The sequence below is a fragment of the Panulirus ornatus genome, chromosome 1 (assembly GCF_036320965.1).
Source record: "Panulirus ornatus isolate Po-2019 chromosome 1, ASM3632096v1, whole genome shotgun sequence".
Lineage (NCBI taxonomy): Eukaryota > Metazoa > Arthropoda > Malacostraca > Decapoda > Palinuridae > Panulirus > Panulirus ornatus.
Window position 1 is genome coordinate 85,222,454 of NC_092224.1, and position 14,001 is coordinate 85,236,454.

The 14,001-nt window shown below is 42.3% G+C and overlaps 1 protein-coding gene and 10 non-coding genes across 11 annotated transcripts in view; all 11 read left to right on the forward strand.

Moving 5' to 3' along the window:
* LOC139750394 (glutamate receptor ionotropic, kainate 2-like) overlaps positions 1-14,001 on the forward strand; it is a 690,745-nt gene that overhangs the window by 58,370 nt on the left and 618,374 nt on the right. The window lies entirely within an intron of this gene.
* TRNAH-AUG (transfer RNA histidin (anticodon AUG)) lies at positions 1,158-1,230 on the forward strand. The gene has a single exon. It is a non-coding gene; the product is annotated as a tRNA-His (tRNA).
* TRNAR-ACG (transfer RNA arginine (anticodon ACG)) lies at positions 2,525-2,597 on the forward strand. The gene has a single exon. It is a non-coding gene; the product is annotated as a tRNA-Arg (tRNA).
* TRNAR-ACG (transfer RNA arginine (anticodon ACG)) lies at positions 3,955-4,027 on the forward strand. The gene has a single exon. It is a non-coding gene; the product is annotated as a tRNA-Arg (tRNA).
* On the forward strand, positions 5,352-5,424 carry TRNAR-ACG (transfer RNA arginine (anticodon ACG)). Its single transcript has one exon. It is a non-coding gene; the product is annotated as a tRNA-Arg (tRNA).
* On the forward strand, positions 6,739-6,811 carry TRNAR-ACG (transfer RNA arginine (anticodon ACG)). The gene has a single exon. It is a non-coding gene; the product is annotated as a tRNA-Arg (tRNA).
* Positions 8,122-8,194, forward strand: TRNAR-ACG (transfer RNA arginine (anticodon ACG)). The gene has a single exon. It is a non-coding gene; the product is annotated as a tRNA-Arg (tRNA).
* On the forward strand, positions 8,809-8,881 carry TRNAR-ACG (transfer RNA arginine (anticodon ACG)). Its single transcript has one exon. It is a non-coding gene; the product is annotated as a tRNA-Arg (tRNA).
* On the forward strand, positions 9,705-9,777 carry TRNAR-ACG (transfer RNA arginine (anticodon ACG)). The gene has a single exon. It is a non-coding gene; the product is annotated as a tRNA-Arg (tRNA).
* On the forward strand, positions 10,707-10,779 carry TRNAR-ACG (transfer RNA arginine (anticodon ACG)). Its single transcript has one exon. It is a non-coding gene; the product is annotated as a tRNA-Arg (tRNA).
* Positions 11,864-11,936, forward strand: TRNAR-ACG (transfer RNA arginine (anticodon ACG)). Its single transcript has one exon. It is a non-coding gene; the product is annotated as a tRNA-Arg (tRNA).

A 14,001-nucleotide genomic window follows, 5' to 3' on the forward strand; every position in this document is an offset into this window, starting at 1 on the left:
TTTGTTGGAGGAAGTGTATGGTAAGTTAGATATTTCAAGAATAGTGTGAGCTTATAACGCAGTAAGACAGACAACGGTGGTGTAAGATCACTACAAATTAAAGTTAAGTAACATCATATCTTTGTTTATGCAATGCATCTCTGGTGTTAGTGATATCAAGATGGGGGTCTGGAACTGTACCATCACTGGAAAGACAAAACACAGGATACCTGGCAATTGCAACTCAGGCTTAGGCCATTCGCGACGATGCAACAACTTATCTTCAGTACACTGATTCTAATACAACAGGTTAGGCTTGGCTTACAGAACACTGGCCCTAACACTTCAGGTTAGGCTCGACTTAATGATGGTAACGCAAGAGCTCAGACATAGCTGACGGTGGCTCTGACGCACCAACTCAGGCTCAGCTCACTGGCTCTGACGCAAGAGCTAAGGCTCGATATACTAGCTAGGTTGCAGTGTGCTGGCATCCCATACGTTATTCGTATTTGTTTAGGACTTCCCCTGAGTGATCTTATCCTTAGTGAGATTAGATAACTTAAAGTAGACTTGCTGTATTTCTTTCGTTTGTTTTTGATTAGGCATCTGATTAAAGCTACAAATAACACACGAGTTGTACATGAGAAAGACAGACAACACGAGGCCTGGTTGGCCCACGAATGTGTTGTCTGGGGAAAAAATTTTAATAAAAAATAATGCAATTCCACTCGAGTAGGGTTTTAAGCTATGAGTGACTCCCCGCTGCTGCACATTAGCCTTTTAGTGTCCCCGTTACCGCTATCGTTTATAGAGTTTATTTCTGATGTTTTTCTCGGCGTATACCTGAATCTATAAAATGTTTGTCTAGACGCTTTTGTTGGTATTTATAGTCATACCATTCACTACGTCTGACGGTAACTTACTCCAGTGCTCAACACACGTATAGGAAGTTTTTTTTTTTTTTTTTCTCCAGGTCCCTACTACACCCTTTAGCTTTTAAGTTTAATTCCATTGATCATGGTAACCGTATTTTCTTATATTTTGAAAAGATGCTCGTGATTTACTTCATCGAACTCGTTCAGAATTCTAAACGCTAAGTCTTTGCGAAGTCAACTTTTTGTCTTGTCTTTTTTTCTTAGATATAGAGTAAGAGAGAGAGAGAATCGGTATAACGAACAGGCCTTGTGGCGCAACGGATAACGCGTCTGACTATGGATCAGAAGATTCCAGGTTCGAATCCTGGCAAGGTCGAACCATTTTTCATCATCAGTGTACTATGTACCTGCTGTTCTTGTTATTCACGAAACATCTGGAGCTCATGTCGTACATGATTCTGATCATAATCGCATCTTGTTGCTCTCGCGCGTTTTCACAAAGCTCATGAAAGACTGTGATAAATGTTGCATCGTTGTTGGTGGAAGTGTATGGCAAGTTAGGTATTTCAAGAATAGTGTGAGCTTATAACGCAGTAAGACAGACAACTGTAGTGAGATCACTACAAATTAAAGTTAAGTAACATCAAATCTTTGTTTGTGCAATACATCTCTGGTGTTAGTGATATCAAGATGGGGGTCTGGAACTGTACCACCATGGTCACTGGAAAGGCCAAGTACAAGACACTTGGCAATTGCAACTCAGGCTTAGGCCATTCGCTACGATACAGCGACTCTGCTACAGTACATTTGTCCTGACACAACAGGTTAGGTTGGACGTAATGATGGTAACGCCAAAGATCAAACATAGCTGACGGTGGCTCTGACGCACCAACTGAGGCTCAGCTCACTGGCTCTGACGCAAGAGCTAAGGCTCGATACACTAGCTAGGTTGCAGTGTGCTGGCATCCCATACGTTATTCCTATTTCTTTAAGACTTCCCCCGAGTGATCTTATCCTTAGTGAGATTAGATAACTTAAAGTAGACTTGCTGTATTTTTTTAGTTTGTTTTTGATTAGGCATCTAATTAAAGCTACAAATAACACATGAGTTTACACGAGAAAGACAGACAACAGGAGGCCTGGTTGGCCCACGAATGTGTTGTCTGGGGAAAAAAATTATCAAAAATAATGTAATTCCGCTCAAGTAGGGTTTTAAGCTATCACTGACTCCCCGCTGCTGCACATTAGCCTTATAGTGTCCCCGTTACCGCTGTCGTTTATAAAGTTTATTTCTGGTGTTTTTCTCGGCGTATACCTGAATTTATAAAGTGTTTGTCTAAACGATTTTAAAGAAATTTATAATCATAGCATTTACTACGTCTGACGGTAACTTACTCTAGTGCTTAACACACCTAGAGGAAAAGAAGTTTTTTCCCACGTCCTTGCTACGTCTTTTAGCTTTTAAGTTTAATTCCATTTATCATGGTAACTATTTTTTATATTTTGAAAATATGCTCGTGATCTACATCATAGAATTTGTTCAGAATTCTAAACACTTAAGTCTTTGCGGTCTCCCTTTTTTCTTAGAGAGAGAGAGAGAGAGAGAGAGAGAGAGAGAGAGAGAGAGAGAGAGAGAGAGAGAGAGAGAGAGAGTGTCTGTATAACGAACAGGCCTTGTGGCGCAACGGATAACGCGTCTGACTACGGATCAGAAGATTCCAGGTTCGAATCCTGGCAAGGTCGAACCATTTTTCATCATCAGTGTACTATGTACCTGCTGTTCTTGTTATTCAGGAAACATCTGGAGCTCATGTCGTACATAATTCTGATCATAATCGCATCTTGTTACTCTCGCGCGTTTTCACAAAGTTCATGAAAGACAGTGGTAAGTGTTGCATCGTTGTTGGTGGAAGTGTATGGCAAGTTAGGTATTTCAAGAATAGTGTGAGCTTATAACGCAGTAAGACAGACAACGGTGGTGTGAGATCACTACAAATTAAAGTTAAGAAACATCATCAAATCTTTGTTTATGCAATACATCTCTCTGGTGTTAGTGATATCAAGATGGGGGTCTGGAACTGTAGCATCATGGTCTCTGGAAAGGCAAAACACAGGTCACTTGGCAATTGCAACTCAGGCTTAGGCCATTCGCTACGGTGCAACAACTCAGCTACAGTACACTGGCCTGACACAACAGGTTAGGCTCGGCTTACAGAACACTGGCCTTAACACATCAGGTTAGACTCGACTTAATGATTGTAACGCAAGAGCTCAGACATAGCTGACGGTGGCTCTGACGCACCAACTCAGGCTCAGCTCATTGGCTCTGACGCAAGAGCTAAGGCTCGATATACTAGCTAGGTTGTAGTGTGCTGGCATCCCATACGTTATTCATATTTGTTTAAGACTTCCCCTGAGTGATCTTATCCTTAGTGAGATTAGATAACTTAAAGTAGACTTGCTGTATTTCTTTCGTTTGTTTTTGATTAGGCTTCTGATTAAAGCTACAAATAACACACGAGTTTACATGAGAAAGACAGACAACAGGAGGCCTGGTTGGCCCACGAATGTGTTGTCTGGGGAAAAAAATTATCAAAAATAATGTAATTCCGCTCAAGTAGGGTTTTAAGCTATGAGTGACTCCCCGCTGCTGCACATTAGCCTTTTAGTGTCCCCGTTACCGCTGTCGTTTATAAAGTTTATTTATGGTGTTTTTCTCGGCGTATACCTGAATTTATAAAATGTTTGTCTTGATGCTTTTGAAGGTATTTATAGTCATACCATTCACTAAGTGTGACGGTAACGTACTCCAGTGCTCAACACACCTAGAGGAAAAGAAGTTTTTTCCCACGTCCGTTCTAACTCTTTTAGCTTTTAAGTTTAATTCCATTTATCATGGTAACTATTTTTATATTTTGAAAATATGCTCGTAATTTACATTATAGAATTTGTTCAGAATTCAAAACTAAGTCTTTGCGAAGTCTCTTTTTTTTTCTTTTCTCCTTTTTTTCTTAGAGAGAGAGAGAGAGAGAGAGAGAGAGAGAGAGAGAGAGAGAGAGAGAGAGAGAGAGAGAGAGAGAGAGAGTCTGTATAACGAACAGGCCTTGTGGCGCAACGGATAACGCGTTTGACTACGGATCAGAAGATTCCAGGTTCGAATCCTGGCAAGGTCGAACCATTTTTCATCATAAGTATACTATGTACCTGCTGTTCTTGTTATTCATGAAACATCTGGAGCTCATGTCGTACATAATTCTGATCATAATCGCATCTTGTTACTCTCTCACGTTTTCACAAAGCTCATGAAAGCATGAAAGACTGTGGTAAGTGTTGCATCTTTGTTGTTGGAAGTGTATGGCAAGTTAGGTATTTCAAGAATAGTGTGAGCTTATAACGCAATAAGACAGACAACGGTGGTGTGAGATCATTACAAATTTAAGTTAAGTAACATCAAATCTTTGTTTATGCAATACATCTCTGGTGTTAGTGATATCAAGATGGGGGTCTGGAACTGTACCATCATGGTCACTGGAAAGGCCAAGCACAAGACACTTGGCAATTGCAACTCAGGCTCAGGATATTCGCTACGAGGCAGCAACTCAGCTACAGTACACTGGCTCTGACGCAACAGGTTAGGCTCGGCTTACAGAACACTGGCCCTAACACATCAGGTTAGGCTCGGCTTAATGATTGTAACGCAAGAGCTCAGACATAGCTGACGGTGGCTCTGACGCACCAACTGAGGCTCAGCTCACTGGCTCTGACGCAAGAGCTAAGGCTCGATACACTAGCTAGGTTGCAGTGTGCTGGCATCCCATACGTTATTCCTATTTCTTTAAGACTTCCCCCGAGTGATCTTATCCTTAGTGAGATTAGATAACTTAAAGTAGACTTGCTGTATTTTTTTAGTTTGTTTTTGATTAGGCTTCTGATTAAAGCTACAAATAACACATGAGTTTACACGAGAAAGACACAACAGGAGGCCTGGTTGGCCCACGAATGTGTTGTCTGGGGAAAAAATTTTAATAAAAAATAATGCAATTCCACTCGAGTAGGGTTTTAAGCTATCAGTGACTCCCCGCTGCTGCACATTAGCCTTTTAGTGTCCCCGTTACCGCTATCGTTTATAAAGTTTATTTCTGGTGTTTTTCTTGGTGTATACCTGAATCTATAAAATGTTTGTCTAGACGCTTTTGAAGGTATTTATAGTCATACCATTCACTACGTCTGACGGTAACTTACTCCAGTGCTCAACACACGTATAGGAAGTTTTTTTTTCTTTTTCTCCAGGTCCCTACTACACCCTTTAGCTTTTAAGTTTAATTCCATTGATCATGGTAACCGTATTTTCTTATATTTTGAAAAGATGCTCGTGATTTACTTCATCGAACTCGTTCAGAATTCTAAACGCTGTCTTTGCCAAGTCAACTTTTTGTCTTGTCTTCTTTTTTCTTAGATAATGAGAAAGAGAGAGAGAGAGAATCGGTATAACGAACAGGCCTTGTGGCGCAACGGATAACGCGTCTGACTACGGATCAGAAGATTCCAGGTTCGAATCCTGGCAAGGTCGAACCATTTTTCATAATCAGTGTACTATGTACCTGCTGTTCTTGTTATTCACGAAACATCTGGAGCTTATGTCGTACATGATTCTGATCATAATCGCATCTTGTTGCTCTCGCGCGTTTTCACAAAGCTCATGAAAGACTGTGACAAATGTTGCATCGTTGTTGGTGGAAGTGTATGGCAAGTTAGGTATTTCAAGAATAGTGTGAGCTTATAACGCAGTGAGACAGACAACTGTAGTGTGAGATCACTACAAATTAAAGTTAAGTAACATCAAATCTTTGTTTATGCAATACATCTCTGGTGTTAGTGATATCAAGATGGGGGTCTGGAACTGTACCACCATGGTCACTTGAAAGGCCAAGTACAAGACACTTGGCAATTGCAACTCAGGCTCAGGCCATTCGCTACGATACAGCGACTCTGCTACAGTACACTTGTCCTGACACAACAGGTTAGGTTCGACGTAATGATGGTAACGCCAAAGATCAAACATAGCTGACGGTGGCTCTGACGCACCAACTGAGGCTCAGCTCACTGGCTCTGACGCAAGAGCTAAGGCTCGATATACTAGCTAGGTTGCAGTGTGCTGGCATCCCATACGTTATTCATATTTCTTTAAGACTTCCCCCGAGTGATCTTATCCTTAGTGAGATTAGATAACTTAAAGTAGACTTGCTGTATTTCTTTCGTTTGTTTTTGATTAGGCTTCTGATTAAAGCTACAAATAACACACGAGTTTACATGAGAAAGACAGACAACAGGAGGCCTGGTTGGCCCACGAATGTGTTGTCTGGGGAAAAAAATTGTATCAAAAATAATGTAATTCCGCTCAAGTAGGGTTTTAAGCTATCACTGACTCCCCGCTGCTGCACATTAGCCTTTTAGTGTCCCCGTTACCGCTGTCGTTTATAAAGTTTATTTCTGGTGTTTTTCTCGGCGTATACCTGAATTTATAAAATGTTTGTCTTGATTCTTTTGAAGGTATTTATAGTCATACCATTCACTACGTCTGACGGTAACTTACTCCAGTGCTGAACACACCTATAGGAAAAGAAGTTTTTTCCCACGTCCGTGCTACGTCTTTTAGCTTTTAAGTTTAATTCCATTTATCATGGTAACTATTTTTTATATTTTGAAAATATGCTCGTGATTTACATTATCGAACTTGTTCAGAATTCAAAACTAAGTCTTTGCGAAGTCTCTTTTTTTCTTGTCTCCTTTTTTTCTTAGAGAGAGAGAGAGAGAGAGAGAGAGAGAGAGAGAGAGAGAGAGAGAGAGAGAGAGAGAGAGAGAGAGAGAGTCTGTATAACGAACAGGCCTTGTGGCGCAACGGATAACGCGTCTGACTACGGATCAGAAGATTCCAGGTTCGAATCCTGGCAAGGTCGAACCATTTTTCATCATCAGTGTACTATGTATCTGCTGTTCTTGTTATTCATGAAACATCTGGAGCTCATGTCGTACATAATTCTGATCATAATCGCATCTTGTTACTCTCACACGTTTTCACAAAGTTCATGAAAGTAATAAGTGTTGCATCTTTGTTGGTGGAAGTGTATGGCAAGTTAGGTATTTCAAGAATAGTGTGAGATTATAAGGTAGTAAAACAGACAACGGTAGTGTGAGATCATTACAAATTTAAGTTAAGTAACATCAAATCTTTGTTTATGCAGTGCATCTCTGGTGTTAGTGATATCAAGATGGGGGTCTGGAACTGTACCATCATGGTCACTGGAAAGGCCAAGCACAAGACACTTGGCAATTGCAACTCAGGCTTAGGCCATTCGCTACGGTGCAACAACTCAGCTACAGTACACTGGCTCTGACACAACAGGTTAGGCTCGGCTTACAGTGCACTGGCCTTAACACATCAGTTTAGGCTCGACGTAATGATTGTAACGCAAGAGCTCAGACATAGCTGATGGTGGCTCTGACGCACCAACTCAGGCTCAGCTCACTGGCTCTGACGCAAGAGCTAAGGCTCGATATACTAGCTAGGTTGCAGTGTGCTGGCATCCCATACGTTATTCATATTTGTTTAAGACTTCCCCTGAGTGATCTTATCCTTAGTGAGATTAGATAACTTAAAGTAGACTTGCTGTATTTTTTTCGTTTGTTTTTGATTAGGCTTCTGATTAAAGCTACAAATAACACACGAGTTTACATGAGAAAGACAGACTACAGGAGGCCTGGTTGGCCCACGAATGTGTCGTCTGGGGAAAAAAATTGTATCAAAAATAATGTAATTCCGCTCAAGTATGGTTTTAAGCTATGAGTGACTCCCCGCTGCTGCACATTAGCCTTTTAGTGTCCCCGTTACCGCTGTCGTTTATAAAGTTTATTTCTGGTGTTTTTCTTGGCGTATACCTGAATTTATAGAATGTTTGTCTAGACGCTTTTGAAGGTATTTGTCATACCATTCACTACGTGTGACGGTAACTTACTCCAGTGCTCAACACACGTATAGGAAGTTTTTTTTTTTTTTTTCTCCAGGTCCCTACTACACCCTTTAGCTTTTAAGTTTAATTCCATTGATCATGGTAACCGTATTTTCTTATATTTTGAAAAGATGCTCGTGATTTACTTCATCGAACTCGTTCAGAATTCTAAACGCTAAGTCTTTGCGAAGTCTCCTTTTCTTCTTGTCTTCTTTTTTCTTAGATATAGAGAAAGAGAGAGAGAATCGATATAACGAACAGGCCTTGTGGCGCAACGGATAACGCGTCTGACTACGGATCAGAAGATTCCAGGTTCGAATCCTGGCAAGGTCGAACCATTTTTCATCATCAGTGTACTATGTATCTGCTGTTCTTGTTGTTCAGGAAACATCTGGAGCTCATGTCGTACATAATTCTGATCATAATCGCATCTTGTTGCTCTCTCACGTTTTCACAAACCTCATGAAAGTGATAAGTTTTGCATCTTTGTTGGTGGAAGTGTATGGCAAGTTAGGTATTTCAGGAATAGTGTGAGCTTATAACGCAGTAAGTTAAGTAACATCAAATCTTTGTTTATGCAATGCATCTCTGGTGTTAGTGATATCAAGATGGGGGTCTGGAACTGTACCATCATGGTCACTGGAAAGGCCAAGCACAAGACACTTGGCAATTGCAGCTCAGGCCATTCGCTACGATGCAACAACTCTTCTCCATCACACTGACGCAATGGCTCAGGCTCTGCTCACTATCTGTGATGCAGTGTACTGTTGTACAATACGTTTTTTCTTTAAGATTTTCCCAAATTATCTTTTCTTGTCCTTAGAGTGAGCTTAGAGAACTGTCATTTTCAAGCCTACTGACTGTCTTTTTTTCGTTTGGTTCAGCTTCTGATTTGACTTCAGAATAGAAATAGGCACACATGATAGAGAACAATTGATTATGCAACAGGCCTTGTGGCGCAACGGATAACGCGTCTGACTACGGATCAGAAGATTCCAGGTTCGAATCCTGGCAAGGTCGGCTCTCTTCTTATTCATAGAATAAGTGATTTCTGTTAGAGTTATCTTAGCTGACAGTGGCTCTGACGCACCAACTCAAGCTTGGCACATTGGCTGTGACGCAAAAGCTGAGGCTGCGTATACTAGCTTAGATGCAATGGACTGTCATCCCATACGTATTCCTATTTCTTTAAGACTTACGAGTAATGTCATCTCGTCCTTAGAGAGAGATTAGATAGCTATTGTTATCTTAAAAGTCGACTTGCTGTTTATTTTTCGTTTGTTTTTGAATAGGCATCTGATTAAAGCTAGAAACAAAAACACTTAAAACATAAGTTTACTTAGAGAAAGACGAACAACAGGAGACCTGATTGGTTCACGACTGGGATGTTTAAAGAAAAAATTTAACTGAACAAGAAAATGTAATTCCACTTAGCAATTTTTTTACGCTATCACACACTCCCAGCTGCTGCACATTAGCTTTGTAGTGTCCCCGTTACCGCTGTCGTTTATTTCTATTTTTCACTGAGTATACCTGAATTTATGAAATGTTTGTCTAAACGGATTTTGAAGGTAGTCTTAGCATTCACTACGTCAGAGGTAACATATTTCAGAGCTCTACACACGTATCGAAAAAGCCTTTTCCCACGCCCTGGTAACCGTATTATCTTGTATTTCGAAAAGATGCTCGTGATTTATTTTATGGAACTTGTTCCAGTTTTGAACACTTGGGTTGAGTCGTCGCGAAATCCATGCTGAGAGAGAGAGAGAGAGAGAGAGAGAGAGAGAGAGAGAGAGAGAGAGAGAGAGAGAGAGAGAGAGAGAGAGAATCGGTATAACTAACAGGCCTTGTGGCGCAACGGATAACGCGTCTGACTACGGATCAGAAGATTCCAGGTTCGAATCCTGGCAAGGTCGGCTCTCTTTATATTCATAATAAGTCATTTCCATTCTTATTGATATGGAAACGCCTGTATCTCGTTTTTTAGTATATTCTGATCCAATTAATTTTATGCTGTACTTTCGCGCGTTTTCACAAAGTTCCCATAAGATCATGACATCAATTTTACTCTTGTTAAATGTGAACGTATCGCATGTAAGGTTTCTCGAGACTTGTATGAGCTTATAACGCAGTAAGGCAAACCACGACAATGTGAGATGATGATAAGTGAAGGATATGTACTCGAGTAGCGTGAAAACTTGGTTGTACTGTGCATGTGTGGTGTAGGGGATACCAAGATGGAGGTCTGGAACTGGACCATCATGGTCTGTGGAATGACAAAACACAAGGCGCTTAGCTATCACAACTCGTGCTCAGGACATTGGCAATGATGCAACAGGTCAGGTTAGCACACTGGCTCTGACGCAACAGCTTATGCTCAGCTTACTGATTGTGACGCAAGAACTCAGGCTTAGCACACTGGCTCTGACGCAACAGCTTATGCTCAGCTTATTGTGACGCAATAGCTCAGGTTCAGCACAGTGACTGACGCACCAACTCAGGCTCAGCACACTGGCTCTGACGCAGTAGCTCAGGCTCAGCACCAACACGCTGGCTCTGACGCAATAGCTCAGGCTTGGCTCACTATCTGTGATGCAGTGTGATGTTGTACAATACGTTTTTCTTTAAGATTTTCCCAAATAATCTTTTCTTGTCCTTAGATTTTGTTGCAGAACTGCCATTTCTAAGTCGCCATACTGTATTTATTTCGTTTTGTTCAGCGTCTGTTTTGGCTTCAGTGTAGAAGTAGAAAATAAGTGGGGAGAGAGAGAGAGAGAGAGAGAGAGAGAGAGAGAGAGAGAGAGAGAGAGAGAGAGAGAGAGAGAGAGAGAGAGACAAATCAACAGGCCTTGTGGCGCAACGGATAACGCGTCTGACTACGGATCAGAAGATTCCAGGTTCGAATCCTGGCAAGGTCGGCTCTCTTTATATTCATAATAAATCATTTCCATTCTTACGTTTAAGGAAACACCTGTATCTCGTTTTTTAGTATATTCTGATCCAAATAATCTTATGCTGTACTTTCGCGCGTTTTCACAAAGTTCCCATAAGATCATGACATCAATTTTACTCTTGTTAAATGTGAACGTATTGCAGGTAAGGTTTCTCGAGACTTGTATGAGCTTATAACGCAGTAAGGCAAACCACGACTATGTGAGATGATGATAAGTGAAGGATATGTACTCGAGTAGTGTGAAAACTTGGTTGTACTGTGCATGTGTGGTGTAGGTGGTACCAAGATGGAGGTCTGGAACTGGACCATCATGGTCTGTGGAATGACAAAACACAAGGCGCTTAGCTATCACAACTCATGCTCAGGACATTGGCTATGATGCAACAGGTCAGGCTCAGCACACTGGCTCTGACGCAACAGCTTATGCTCAGCATGTTGATTGTGACGCAAGAGCTCAGGCTTAGCACACTGGCTCTGACGCAACAGCTTATGCTCAGCTTATTGACTGTGACGCAAAAGCTCAGGCTTAGCACACTGGCTCTGACGCAACAGATGCTCAGCTTATTGATTGTGACGCAAGAGCTCAGGCTTAGCACACTGGCTCTGACGCACCAACTCAGGCTCAGCACACTGGCTCTGACGCAACAGCTTATGCTTAGCTTACTGGTTGTGACGCAAAAGCTCAGGTTCCGCACAGTGACTGACGCACCAACTCAGGCTCAGGACACTGGCTCTGACGCAGTAGCTCAGGCTCAGCAGCAACACGCTGGCTCTGACGCAATGGCTCAGGCTTGGCTCACTATCTGTGATGCAGTGTGATGTTGTACAATACGTTTAAGATTTTCCCAAATGATCTTTTCTTGTCCTTAGAGTTAATTGCAGAACTGCCATTTCCAAGTCGACCTACTGTATTTATTTCGTTTTGTTCAGTGTCTGTTTTGGCTTCAGTGTAGAAATAGAAAGCAAGTGGAAGAGAGAGAGAGAGAGAGAGAGAGAGAGAGAGAGAGAGAGAGAGAGAGAGAGAGAGAGAGATGCAATGACATGCAACAGGCCTTGTGGCGCAACGGATAACGCGTCTGACTACGGATCAGAAGATTCCAGGTTCGAATCCTGGCAAGGTCGGCTCTTTTCGTACGATATTTTCCTGACCCAAAGAATCATAAGCTCTTACTTTGGGGTGCATTCTCAAAATTCTCGAGAGGTTGTAGTGTCGCTTCATTTTCTTTCTTTGTGTGGGCGTTTGACATGTTAAGTCTCCGAGGGTTACACAGTTTTGAGCTGCTTTCAACGCAGCAAGACAAACCACGGCTGTGTGAGATGACGTCAACTTAAGGTTACGTCAAGCATTGTGAAAATCTTTGTTTCTTGTATCATTCATCTTTGGTGTAGGTGGTATCGTTGCGCGGGTCTGGAACTGGTCTGGAACTGTGCCATCGTGGCCTCTGGAAGATCAAAACAAGTGGCCATCGTCTCTCGCCACTCAGGCTCAGCACATTCTGGCCTGAGGAAACAGCTAGGATTGATCAGACTGGCTTCCCTGAGGAAACAGCTAGGATTGATCAGACTGGCTTCCCTGAGGAAACAGCTAGGATTGATCAGACTGGCTTCCCTGAGGAAACAGCTAGGATTGATCAGACTGGCTTCCCTGAGGAAACAGCTAGGATTGATCAGACTGGCTTCCCTGAGGAAACAGCTAGGATTGATCAGACTGGCTTCCCTGAGGAAACAGCTAGGATTGATCAGACTGGCTTCCCTGAGGAAACAGCTAGGATTGATCAGACTGGCTTCCCTGAGGAAACAGCTAGGATTGATCAGACTGGCTTCCCTGAGGAAACAGCTAGGATTGATCAGACTGGCTCCCTGAGTAAACAGCTGGTAGGATTGATCAGACTGGCTTCCCCCTGACGCGTCGGTTCAGTCTTAACCCCATTGGGCTCTGACGCAAAAAAGGTGTGGCTGGCTCAGCACGTTACCCATGATACAGTGTGATGTCAAGATTTCCTCCCCAAGTGATCTTTCGTCTTCCGTCGAGCGAACTCTGGCAACTGTTGCTGTTATCTTCAAGTTTTTTTTTTTTTTTTTTTTTTTTCAGCGCGTGTTTAGAGTTCAGAATACAGATAGATAGAAGGCTCACATGATTGAGATAGATAGATAGATAGATGAGAGAGAGAGAGAGAGAGAGAGAGAGAGAGAGAGAGAGAGAGAGAGAGAGAGAGAGAGAGAGAGAGAGAATCTGTACAATCAACAGGCCTTGTGGAGCGACTGACTACGAATTGGATGATTCCAGGCAAGGTCGGGCCATTCTTTGTTTGTGTACAATGTAATTTCTCGTCTTAGTAATACGTAAACAACTGGATCTCGTTTCTTCGACGTATTATCATCCAAATCTAATTTTCGCTTGTTTTCTAAAGATCTAAGACACTGGCATTTTTTTGCTTTCTCTTTAGCGTGAACGTATTGCATGGAAGGTTCTTAGAAAATTGTATGTGCTTACAAGGCAGTGAGGTGAACCACGATAGTGTGAGGTGATGATGTTGAATGAAAGGCATTACTCAGGTAATGTGAAAACTCGTATTATGCTTCTGTGGTCTAGTTGGTATAGAGATGGGGGGGTCTCTGGAACTGTACCATCATGGTCTTTGCAAAAGAGAAAGCACAAGAGGGCTTACGTAACTCAGGTTTAGCACATACACTGTGACGTAACAACTCTGGTTCAGCCAACTTGGTCGGACACATTATCTGAGGCTCAGCACGCCTTGGCTTTGACCCACACCAGTCCAGCTGGGCTCAGCACACTGGTTCCGACCAGGCTCAGCACACTGGTTCCGACACGATATCTGAGGGTTAGGCTGTTGGCTGTGAGGCCACAGCTTAGACTTAACAGGCTGGGACGCAATCGCTCAGGCATAGCACACTGCTTGTGACGCAGAAGCACCACTTATGCTCAGCACACCTGCTGTGACGCATCGGTTAAGCCTCAACACATTAGATGTGACGCAACAGCCCAGGCTTAGCACAGTTCTGACACAACAGGTCAGGCCCGTCACGCTGACAGTGACGCAACAGCTTAAGCTTTTCCAGCCCTTAGAATGAGCACAGACTTCTATTGTTATCTTCAGTTCAACCTACTGTTACTCCAGCGTATATGTTGTTTCAGATAACAAGAGAGAGAGAGAGAGAGAGAGAG